This window comes from Apodemus sylvaticus, chromosome 1 (genome assembly GCF_947179515.1).
Source record: "Apodemus sylvaticus chromosome 1, mApoSyl1.1, whole genome shotgun sequence".
NCBI classification, from domain to species: domain Eukaryota; kingdom Metazoa; phylum Chordata; class Mammalia; order Rodentia; family Muridae; genus Apodemus; species Apodemus sylvaticus.
Window position 1 is genome coordinate 152,390,930 of NC_067472.1, and position 12,092 is coordinate 152,403,021.

Sequence of the window (12,092 nt, forward strand, 5' to 3'; positions counted from 1 at the left end):
ATTCCAGTAGCCAGTTGAAGAAGTCAGAGTAGGATAAGAGCCATGATGGAAGATATTTATGTGGACCAGATCGACATCCCTGAAAGGACATATTTGTGGTGAACTTCCCCAGAGTCGATTCCACATTCTCACCTTTTACACTGAAGCAGTAGTGTGATTGCCCATGTTAGTGCAATTTTCTTGCTACATGCTGTATCATGTGCCCTTAATTTGTTTTTAATATAGTAGAGAACTGTTGTCGAGTAGGTTGGTGTTCAGGTCATCTTGGAATTTTCGGTTCATCAGTGGAGCAGCTCACATTTCATCCTTAAGGCCTTGGATGGAGGTGAAGGCCCAGCAAGCACTTGATAACAAAGGGCGTGCTATGTCCCCAGCCGAGGTCAGAGTGGACACATAGCCCCTATGTGTATGGAGGAAGCCTACAGGTTGACAAGAGCAGGAGTGTTATGGGTGTCTGTAAAATCTGACAAGCCCAAAAGACTCAGTAAGCTCATCTCCATTCTTGCTTTGCATGGGTCCCACTAAAATGGCGGCATGTGCTCTTGCTGTCTTCACAGGGTGGCATTCCTTTCCAGCAAGGGCCCGTGGTGACACTCAGAAGAAATGAACACACCAACATTGGTTGACTGGTCATGGCACCGCACTGATCATCCGATGAACTGGCTAACTGTTGCTGCCTTGCTCAAGGGTACCTTAGAGAAAAGGTAAGGAACACATGAATTTGCTCCAGGAACTCAATGTGCTCAGGTCTTGGTAGAGCTGTGAGGAACTGTACGGATTGTGCCCTGTGCTTTAGGGACATGAAGCAGGATTAGGGCCTCTGGTTCTCCCTTGTTTGGAGCTTATGCCGATTGATTGATGCCTAGAAATGAATGGGCAATGGCCGGCAGTTCCTTGCTCTCCCAACACCCAAGCACTCCAGAGTACCCACAAGGTCTTTGTGAAAGGCACTGCAGAGTGCTTGGATCGATGATGATTCCCAGTCAAACATTCCTTGGAAAAGCTGAACAAAATGAGTGCAAACTCAGTACCGCAACTCTCATCGAAACTGAGGTCCGGCACCTGGGGTCCTCCAGGTCCTATGGGCATCAGAAACAGGCAGGCCAAGCACCCCTTTGCCCTTGCTTCCTCGGGCTTTAGCCAGACACACTAAAAATGGGTATGTGCTTGTCCTACTCCTCAGGAAACCATGGCCGAGGCCATGGCAGGCCCTTTTGTTCTTGTGGCTTCCTCCCGTAGCTTTTCATGACATTCTTGGCAGGGACTTAGAAGGTAGAGCCGCTTGCTCAAGGAGTGTTGTGCAGCCCTAAAGGACACTGGAATTTGAAGCAGAAGGAATAGGTTTGGCACCAAAGTTTGGCTCTTCATATGGGTTTGAGGCTTTTCTGAAATGCTGACATGAATGATAACACACTTGTGATGCCAGGCAGAGAAACAATGGAGTGCAGGCTGCAGGAGAAGTGTAGCCTGATTGAGTAGCATAGCTTGGACACTTTTATAAACTGTGGTAGATTAAAGTGGACAAGAGGGGACTGTGTGGCCTGAAGTCTGCAAGATTCCCACGCAAATAGCTTAGAAATAGAGCAAGGTTGATCAATTAGAGATGATGCTAGACATGTCTCCTGTAAGGTTCCACCTGATTGACACAATTCCTTATGTCCCTGGATTCATGAGCCGTTGGTGGACTCAAGTCAAAGCATGAGATTTGCAGACCTGTGACTGAAATTGATGTGTGGAGGGAGATTGGGCAGGAACCTCAACATTTAATGAATGCATTTGTCTTAAATAGTTTGGTGGAGATATCCGTTAAATCGTGTGTTTGAGATATCCCTTGATATCTTCCCACATTGTTCCAGGCCTCCTTCACAATGTCAAAGCTACAGATCCTTGAGATCTGCTCACAATGGTAGGCATATGAGAAAATACCGGAACGATCTACCTTCAAAACTACAAACTCATGGATCATGGTACTATTATATTTTCTGAGATAGTGATTTAAATCTACCTTAAAGCCAATTGCTAGCTGTTCATAGGAGGAAATGCTCAGTGGGTCTCAGGATATCCTTGAAACCTAGCTTGAGACCAATGTTCATTGGCACTTTCAAAGAAAAACTGGAATTTTTAAATGGAGGTTGCATAGTTGATTAAATTTATGGCCATGAGTCAATTTGCACCATGGATTAGAGGATCTAAGTCCCAATGTGGCATGCCTCTGTTGGTGCTACTGAGGGGTTTGTCGTGATAATTATTTTCAGCAAGGAAAAACATTGCATAGCAGATAAACTATGGTGGTCCCATGAAAGACGAACTAATCACAAGAGACAAAAGAGAAGACAAAAGATGGACCAAAGAGGCATGAACCCACCACTGAGAGCTTATCTAGGAAATTGAGAGAGCCACACAGAAACACACACAAAGAAACACAGACAAACACCCCCCCACATACCCCCACATACGCACCTCTACACACACACTCATAACATACACACACCACTAGACAGAGACAAAGACGGAGAGAGAGCTAGAGAAAAATATTGAGAGAGAGATTCAGAGAGTCAGAGAGATATGTTGTTCCAGGGCCAGTAAAGCCTGCTACTTATGAGCTTGAAAGCAGAATCAGTTTACTTGTTTGATTTCTGCCTCATTCCAGTAGCCAGTTGAAGAAGTCAGAGTAGGATATGAGCCATGATGGAAGATACTTATGTTTACCAGATCGACAACCCTGAAAGGACATATTTGTGGTGAACTTCCCCAGAGCCGATTCCACATTCTCACCTTTTATACTGAAGCAGAAGTGTGATTGCCCATGTTAGTGCAATTTTCTTGCTACATGCTGTATCATGTGCCCTTAATTTCTTGTTACTATAGTAGAGAACTGTTGTCGAGTAGGTTGGTGTTCAGGTCATCTTGGAATTTGCGGTTCATCAGTGGAGCAGCTCACATTTCATCCTTAAGGCCTTGGATGGAGGTGAAGGCCCAGCAAGCACTTGATAACAAAGGGCGTGCTATGTCCCCAGCCGAGGTCAGAGTGGACACATAGCCCCTATGTGTATGGAGGAAGCCTACAGGTTGACAAGAGCAGTTGTGTTATGGTTGTCTGTAAAATCTGACAAGCCCAAAAGACTCAGTAAGCTCATCTCCATTCTTGCTTTGCATGGGTCCCACTAAAATGGCGGCATGTGCTCTTGCTGTCTTCACAGGGTGGCATTCCTTTCCAGCAAGGGCCCGTGGTGACACTCAGAAGAAATGAACACACCAACATTGGGTGACTGGTCATGGCACCGCACTGATCATCCGATGAACTGGCTAACTGTTGCTGCCTTGCTCAAGGGTACCTTAGAGAAAAGGTAAGGAACACATGAATTTGCTCCAGGAACTCAATGTGCTCAGGTCTTGGTAGAGCTGTGAGGAACTGTACGGATTGTGCCCTGTGCTTTAGGGACACGAAGCAGGATTAGGGCCTCTGGTTCTCCCTTGTTTGGAGCTTATGCCGATTGATTGATGCCTAGAAATGAATGGGCAATGGCCGGCAGTTCCTTGCTCTCCCAACACCCAAGCACTCCAGAGTACCCACAAGGTCTTTGTGAAAGGCACTGCAGAGTGCTTGGATCGATGATGATTCCCAGTCAAACATTCCTTGGAAAAGCTGAACAAAATGAGTGAAAACTCAGTACCGCAACTCTCATCGAAACTGAGGTCCGGCACCTGGGGTCCTCCAGGTCCGATGGGCATCAGAAACAGGCAGGCCAAGCACCCCTTTGCCCTTGCTTCCTCGGGCTTTAGCCAGACACACTAAAAATGGGTATGTGCTTGTCCTACTCCTCAGGAAACCATGGCCGAGGCCATGGCAGGCCCTTTTGTTCTTGTGGCTTCCTCCCGTAGCTTTTCATGACATTCTTGGCAGGGACTTAGAAGGTAGAGCCGCTTGCTCAAGGAGTGTTGTGCAGCCCTAAAGGACACTGGAATTTGAAGCAGAAGGAATAGGTTTGGCACCAAAGTTTGGCTCTTCATATGGGTTTGAGGCTTTTCTGAAATGCTGACATGAATGATAACACACTTGTGTTGCCAGGCAGAGAGACAATGGAGTGCAGGCTGCAGGAGAAGTGAAGCCTGATTGAGTAGCATAGCTTGGGCACTTTTATAGACTGTGGAAGATTAAAGTGGACAAGAGTGGACTTTGTGTCCTGAAGTCTGCAAGATTCCCATGCAAATAGCTTAGAAATAGAGCAAGGTTGATCAATTAGAGATGATGCTAGACATGTCTCCTGTAAGGTTCCACCTGATTGACACAATTCCTTATGTCCCTAGATTCATGAGCCATTGGTGGACTCAAGTCAAAGCATGAGATTTGCAGACCTGTGACTGAAGTTGATGTGTGGAGGGAGATTGGGCAGGAACCTCAACATTTAATGAATGCATTTGTCTTAAATAGTGTGGTGGAGATATCCGTTAAATCGTGTGTTTGAGATATCCCTTTATATCTTCCCACATTGTTCCAGGCCTCCTTCACAATGTCAAAGTTACAGATCCTTGAGATCTGCTCACAATGGTAGGCTTATGAGAAAATACCGGAACGATCTTCCTTCAAAACTACAAACTCATGGATCATGGTACTATTATATTTTCTGAGATAGTGATTTAAATCTACCTTAAAGCCAATTGCTAGCTGTTCATAGGAGGAAATGCTCAATGGGTCTCAGGATATCCTTGAAACCTAGCTTGAGACCAATGTTCATTGGCACTTTCAAAGAAAAACTGGAATTTTTAAATGGAGGTTGCATAGTTGATTAAATTTAGGGCCATGAGTCAATTTGCACCATGGATTAGAGGATCTAAGTCCCAATGTGGCATGCCTCTGTTGGTGCTACTGAGGGGTTTGTCATGATACTTCTTTTCAGCAAGGAAAAATCATTGCATAGCAGATAAACTATGGTGGTCCCATGAAAGACGAACTATTCACAAGAGACAAAAGAGAAGACAAAAGATGGACCAAAGAGGCATGAAACCACCACTGAGAGCTTATCAAGGAAAGTGAGAGAGCCACACAGAAACACACACAAAGAAACACAGACAAACACCCCCCCACAAACCCCCACATACGCACCTCTAGACACACACTCATAACATACACACATCACGAGACAGAGACAAAGACGGAGAGAGAGCTAGAGAAAAATATTGAGAGAGATATACAGAGGGTCAGAGAGATATGTTGTTCCAGGGCCAGTAAAGCCTGCTACTTATGAGCTTGAAAGCAGAATCAGTTTACTTGTTTGATTTCTGCCTCATTCCAGTAGCCAGTTGAAGAAGTCAGAGTAGGATAAGAGCCATGATGGAAGATACTTATGTGGACCAGATCGACAACCCTGAAAGGACATATTTGTTGTGAACTTCCCCAGAGCCGATTCCACATTCTCACCTTTTATACTGAAGCAGAGGTGTGATTGCCCATGTTAGTGCAATTTTCTTGCTACATGCTGTATCATGTGCCTTTAATTTCTTCTTAATATAGTAGAGAACTGTTGTCGAGTAGGTTGGTGTTCAGGTCATCTTGGAATTTGCGGTTCATCAGTGGAGCAGCTCACATTTCATCCTTAAGGCCTTGGATGGAGGTGAAGGCCCAGCAAGCACTTGATAACAAAGGGCGTGCTATGTCCCCAGCCGAGGTCAGAGTGGACACATAGCCCCTATGTGTATGGAGGAAGCCTACAGGTTGACAAGAGCAGGAGTGTTATGGGTGTCTGTAAAATCTGACAAGCCCAAAGGACTCAGTAAGCTCATCTTCATTCTTGCTTTGCATGGGTCCCACTAAAATGGCGGCATGTGCTCTTGCTGTCTTCACAGGGTGGCATTCCTTTCCAGCAAGGGCCCGTGGTGACACTCAGAAGAAATGAACACACCAACATTGGTTGACTGGTCATGGCACCGCACTGATCATCCGATGAACTGGCTAACTGTTGCTGCCTTGCTCAAGGGTACCTTAGAGAAAAGGTAAAGAACACATGAATTTGCTCCAGGAACTCAATGTGCTCAGGTCTTGGTAGAGCTGTGAGGAACGGTACGGTTTGTGCCCTGTGCTTTAGGGACACGAAGCAGGATTAGGGCCTCTGGTTCTCCCTTGTTTGGAGCTTAGGCCGATTGATTGATCCCTAGAAATGAATGGGCAATGGCCGGCAGTTCCTTGCTCTCCCAACACCCATGCACTCCAGAGCACCCACAAGGTCTTTGTGAAAGGCACTGCAGAGTGCTTGGATCGATGATGATTCCCAGTCAAACATTCCTTGGAAAAGCTGAACAAAATGAGTGAAAACTCAGTACCGCAACTCTCATCGAAACTGAGGTCCGGCACCTGGGGTCCTCCAGGTCCAATGGGCATCAGAAACAGGCAGGCCAAGCACCCCTTTGCCCTTGCTTCCTCGGGCTTTAGCCAGACACACTAAAAATGGGTATGTGCTTGTCCTACTCCTCAGGAAACCATGGCCGAGGCCATGGCAGGCCCTTTTGTTCTTGTGGCTTGCTCCGGTAGCTTTTGATGACATTCTTGGCAGGGACTTAGAAGGTAGAGCCGCTTGCTCAAGGAGTGTTGTGCAGCCATAAAGGACACTGGAATTTGAAGCAGAAGGAATAGGTTTGGCACCAAAGTTTGGCTCTTCATATGGGTTTGAGGCTTTTCTGAAATGCTGACATGAATGATAACACACTTGTGTTGCCAGGCAGAGAGACAATGGAGTGCAGGCATCAGGAGAAGTGTAGCCTGATTGAGTAGCATAGCTTGGGCACTTTTATAGACTGTGGAAGATTAAAGTGGACAAGAGTGGACTTTGTGGCCTGAAGTCTGCAAGATTCCCACGCAAATAGCTTAGAAATAGAGCAAGGTTGATCAATTAGAGATGATGCTAGACATGTCTCCTGTAAGGTTCCACCTGATTGACACAATTCCTTATGTCCCTAGATTCATGAGCCGTTGGTGGACTCAAGTCAAAGCATGAGATTTGCAGTCCTGTGACGGAAATTGATGTGTGGAGGGAGATTGGGCAGGAACCTCCACATTTAATGAATGCATTTTTCTTAAATAGTGTGGTGGACATATCCGTTAAATCGGGTGTTTGAGATATCCCTTGATATCTTTCCACATTCTTCCAGGCCTCCTTCACAATGTCAAAGTTACAGATCCTTGAGATCTGCTCACAATGGTAGGCTTATGAGAAAATACCTGAACGATCTTCCTCCAAAACTACAAACTCATGGATCATGGTACTATTATATTTTCTGAGATAGTGATTTAAATCTACCTTAAAGCCAATTGCTAGCTGTTCATAGGAGGAAATACTCAATGGGTCTCAGGATATCCTTGAAACCTAGCTTGAGACCAATGTTCATTGGCACTTTCAAAGAAAAACTGGAATTTTTAAATGGAGGTGGCATAGTTGATTAAATTTATGGCCATGAGTCAATTGGCACCATGGATTAGAGGATCTAAGTCCCAATGTGGCATTCCTCTGTTGGTGCTACTGAGGGGTTTGTCGTGATAATTCTTTTCAGCAAGGAAAAATCATTGCATAGCAGATAAACTATGGTGGTCCCATGAAAGACGAACTATTCACAAGAGACAAAAGAGAAGACAAAAGATTGACCAAAGAGGCATGAAAACACCACTGAGAGCTTATCAAGGAAAGTGAGAGAGCCACACAGAAACACACACAAAGAAACACAGACAAACACCCCCCCTACAAACCCCCACATACGCACCTCTATACACACACACTCATAACATACACACACCAAGAGACAGATACAAAGATGGAGAGAGAGCTAGAGAAAAATATTGAGAGAGAGAGATACAGAGAGTCAGAGATATATGTTGTTCCAGGGCCAGTAAAGCCTGCTACTTATGAGCTTGAAAGCAGAATCGGTTTACTTGTTTGATTTCTGCCTCATTCCAGTAGCCAGTTGAAGAAGTCAGAGTAGGATAAGAGCCATGATGGAAGATACTTATGTGGACCAGATCGAAATCCCTGAATGGACATATTTGTGGTGAATTTCCCCAGAGCCGACTCCACATTCTCACCTTTTATACTGAAGCAGAAGCGTGATTGCCCATGTTAGTGCAATTTTCTTGCTACATGCTGTATCATGTGCCCTTAATTTCTTGTTAATATAGTAGAGAACTGTTGTCGAGTAGGTTGGTGTTCAGGTCATCTTGGAATTTGCGATTCATCAGTGGAGCAGCTCACATTTCATCCTTAAGGCCTTGGATGGAGGTGAAGGCCCAGCAAGCACTTGATAACAAAGGGCGTGCTATGTCCCCAGCCGAGGTCAGAGTGGACACATAGCCCCTATGTGTATGGAGGAAGCCTACAGGTTGACAAGAGCAGGAGTGTTATGGGTGTCTGTAAAATCTGACAAGCCCAAAGGACTGAGTAAGCTCATCTTCATTCTTGCTTTGCATGGGTCCCACTAAAATGGCGGCATGTGCTCTTGCTGTCTTCACAGGGTGGCATTCCTTTCCATCAAGGGCCCGTGGTGACACTCAGAAGAAATGAACACACCAACATTGGTTGACTCGTCATGGCACCGCACTGATCATCCGATGAACTGGCTAACTGTTGCTGCCTTGCTCAAGGGTACCTTAGAGAAAAGGTAAGGAACACATGAATTTGCTCCAGGAACTCAATGTGCTCAGGTCTTGGTAAGCTGTGAGGAACTGTACGGTTTGTGCCGTGTGCTTTAGGGACACGAATCAGGATTAGGGCCTCTGGTTCTCCCTTGTTTGGAACTTAGGCCGATTGATTGATCCCTAGAAATGAATGGGCAATGGCCGGCAGTTCCTTGCTCTCCCAACACACAAGCACTCCAGAGTACCCACAAGGTCTTTGTGAAAGGCACTGCAGAGTGCTTGGATCGATGATGATTCCCAGTCAAACATTCCTTGGAAAAGCTGAACAAAATGAGTGAAAACTCAGTACCGCAACTCTCATCGAAACTGAGGTCCGGCACCTGGGGTCCTCCAGGTCCTATGGGCATCAGAAACAGGCAGGCCAAGCACCCCTTTGCCCTTGCTTCCTCGGGCTTTAGCCAGACACACTAAAAATGGGTATGTGCTTGTCCTACTCCTCAGGAAACCGTGGCCGAGGCCATGGCAGGCCCTTTTGTTCTTGTGGCTTCCTCCCATAGCTTTTGATGACATTCTTGGCAGGGACTTAGAAGGTAGATCCTCTTGCTCAAGGAGTGTTGTGCAGCCCTAAAGGACACTGGAATTTGAAGCAGAAGGAATAGGTTTGGCACCAAAGTTTGGCTCTTCATATGGGTTTGAGGCTTTTCTGAAATGCTGACAGGAATGATAACACACTTGTGTTGCCAGGTAGAGAGACAATGGAGTGCAGGCTGCAGGAGAAGTGTAGCCTGATTGAGTAGCATAGCTTGGGCACTTTTATAGACTGTGGAAGATTAAAGTGGACAAGAGGGGACTTTGTGGCCTGAAGTCTGCAAGATTCCCACGCAAATAGCTTAGAAATAGGGCAAGGTTGATCAATTAGAGATGATGCTAGACATGTCTCCTGTAAGGTTCCACCTGATTGACACAATTCCTTATGTCCCTGGATTCATGAGCCATTGGTGGACTCAAGTCAAAGCATGAGATTTGCAGACCTGTGACTGAAATTGATGTGTGGAGGGAGATTGGGCAAGAACCTCCACATTTAATGAATGCATTTGTCTTAAATAGTGTGGTGGAGATATCCGTTAAATCGTGTGTTTGAGATATCCCTTGATATCTTCCCACATTGTTCCAGGCCTCCTTCACAATGTCAAAGTTACAGATCCTTGAGATCTGCTCACAATGGTAGGCATATGAGAAAATACCGGAACGATCTTCCTTCAAAACTACAAACTCATGGATCATGGTACTATTATATTTTCTGAGATAGTGATTTTAATCTACCTTAAAGCCAATTGCTAGCTGTTCATAGGAGGAAATGCTCAATGTGTCTCAGGATATCCTTGAAACCTAGCTTGAGACCAATGTTCATTGGCACTCTCAAAGAAAAACTGGAATTTTTAAATGGAGGTTGCATAGGTGATTAAAATATGGCCATGAGTCAATTTGCACCATGGATTAGAGGATCTAAGTCCCAATGTGGCATGCCTCTGTTGGTGCTACTGAGGGGTTTGTCGTGATAATTCTTTTCAGCAAGGAAAAATCATTGCATAGCAGATAAACTATGGTGGTCCCATGAAAGACGAACTATTCACAAGAGACAAAAGAGAAGACAAAAGATGGACCAAAGAGGCATGAAACCACCACTGAGAGCTTATCAAGGAAAGTGAGAGAGCCACACAGAAACACACACAAAGAAACACAGACAACCCTGCCCCCCACAAACCTCCACATACGCACCTCTACACACACACTCATAACATACACACACCAAGAGACAGAGACAAAGACGGAGAGAGAGCTAGAGAAAAATATTGAGAGAGAGATACAGAGAGTCAGAGATATATGGTGTTCCAGGGCCAGTAAAGCCTGCTACTTATGAGCTTGAAAACAGAATCAGTTTTCTTGTTTGATTTCTGCCTCATTCCAGTAGCCAGTTGAAGAAGTCAGAGTAGGATAAGAGCCATGATGGAAGATACTTATGTGGACCAGATCGACAACCCTGAATGGACATATTTGTGGTGAACTTCCCCAGAGCCGATTCCACATTCTCACCTTTTATACTGAAGCAGAAGTGTGATTGCACATGTTAGTGCAATTTTCTTGCTACATGCTGTATCATGTGCCCTTAATTTCTTGTTAACATAGTAGAGAACTGTCGTCGAGTAGGTTGGTGTTCAGGTCATCTTGGAATTTGCGGTTCATCAGTGGAGCAGCTCACATTTCATCCTTAAGGCCTTGGATGGAGGTGAAGGCCCAGCAACCACTTGATAACAAAGGGCGTGCTATGTCCCCAGCCGAGGTCAGAGTGGACACATAGCCCCTATGTGTATGGAGGAAGCTTACAGGTTGACAAGAGCAGGAGTGTTATGGGTGTCTGTAAAATCTGACAAGCCCAAAGGACTCAGTAAGCTCATCTTCATTCTTGCTTTGCATTGGTCCCACTAAAATGGCGGCATGTGCTCTTGCTGTCTTCACAGGGTGGCATTCCTTTCCAGCAAGGGCCCGTGGTGACACTCAGAAGAAATGAACACACCAACATTGGTTGACTGGTCATGGCACTGCACTGATCATCCGATGAACTGGCTAACTGTTGCTGCCTTGCTCAAGGGTACCTTAGAGAAAAGGGAAGGAACACATGAATTTGCTCCAGGAACTCAATGTGCTCAGGTCTTGGTAGAGCTGGGAGGAAATGTCCGGTTTGTGCCCTGTGCTTTAGGGACACGAAGCAGGATTAGGGCCTCTGGTTCTCCCTCGTTTGGAGCTTAGGCCGACTGATTGATCCCTAGAAATGAATGGGCAATGGCCGGCAGTTCCTTGCTCTCCCAACACCCAAGCACTCTAGAGTACCCACAAGGTCTTTGTGAAAGGCACTGCAGAGTGCTTGGATCGATGATGATTCCCAGTCAAACATTCCTTGGAAAAGCTGAACAAAATGAGTGAAAACTCAGTACCGCAACTCTCATCGAAACTGAGGTCCGGCACCTTGGGTCCTCCAGGTCCTATGGGCATCAGAAACAGGCAGGCCAAGCACCCCTTTGCCCTTGCTTCCTCGAGCTTTAGCCAGACACACTAAAAATGGGTATGTGCTTGTCCTACTCCTCAGGAAACCATGGCCGAGGCCATGGCAGGCCCTTTTGTTCTTGTGGCTTGCGCCCGTAGCTTTTGATGACATTCTTGGCAGGGACTTAGAAGGTAGAGCCGCTTGCTCAAGGAGTGTTGTGCAGCCCTAAAGGACACTGGAATTTGAAGCAGAAGGAATAGGTTTGGCACCAAAGTTTGGCTCTTCATATGGGTTTGAGGCTTTTCTGAAATGCTGACATGAATGATAACACACTTGTGTTGCCAGGCAGAGAGACAATGGAGTGCAGGCTGCAGGAGAAGTGTAGCCTGATGGAGTAGCATAGCTTGGGCACTTTTATAGACTGTGGAAGAT

At 45.8% G+C, this 12,092-nt stretch overlaps 5 non-coding genes across 5 annotated transcripts; all 5 read left to right on the plus strand.

Moving 5' to 3' along the window:
• Window positions 1-963: 963 nt before the first annotated feature.
• Window positions 964-1,057, plus strand: LOC127676433 (small nucleolar RNA SNORD116). The gene has a single exon (XR_007975911.1). It is a non-coding gene; the product is annotated as a small nucleolar RNA SNORD116 (small nucleolar RNA).
• A 2,549-nt stretch (window positions 1,058-3,606) lies between these two features.
• LOC127677069 (small nucleolar RNA SNORD116) lies at window positions 3,607-3,700 on the plus strand. Its single transcript, XR_007976472.1, has one exon. It is a non-coding gene; the product is annotated as a small nucleolar RNA SNORD116 (small nucleolar RNA).
• Window positions 3,701-6,250: 2,550 nt separating this feature from the next.
• LOC127677070 (small nucleolar RNA SNORD116) lies at window positions 6,251-6,344 on the plus strand. The gene has a single exon (XR_007976473.1). It is a non-coding gene; the product is annotated as a small nucleolar RNA SNORD116 (small nucleolar RNA).
• A 2,554-nt stretch (window positions 6,345-8,898) lies between these two features.
• Window positions 8,899-8,992, plus strand: LOC127677072 (small nucleolar RNA SNORD116). Its single transcript, XR_007976475.1, has one exon. It is a non-coding gene; the product is annotated as a small nucleolar RNA SNORD116 (small nucleolar RNA).
• A 2,550-nt stretch (window positions 8,993-11,542) lies between these two features.
• On the plus strand, window positions 11,543-11,636 carry LOC127677073 (small nucleolar RNA SNORD116). The gene has a single exon (XR_007976476.1). It is a non-coding gene; the product is annotated as a small nucleolar RNA SNORD116 (small nucleolar RNA).
• Window positions 11,637-12,092: the final 456 nt, after the last annotated feature.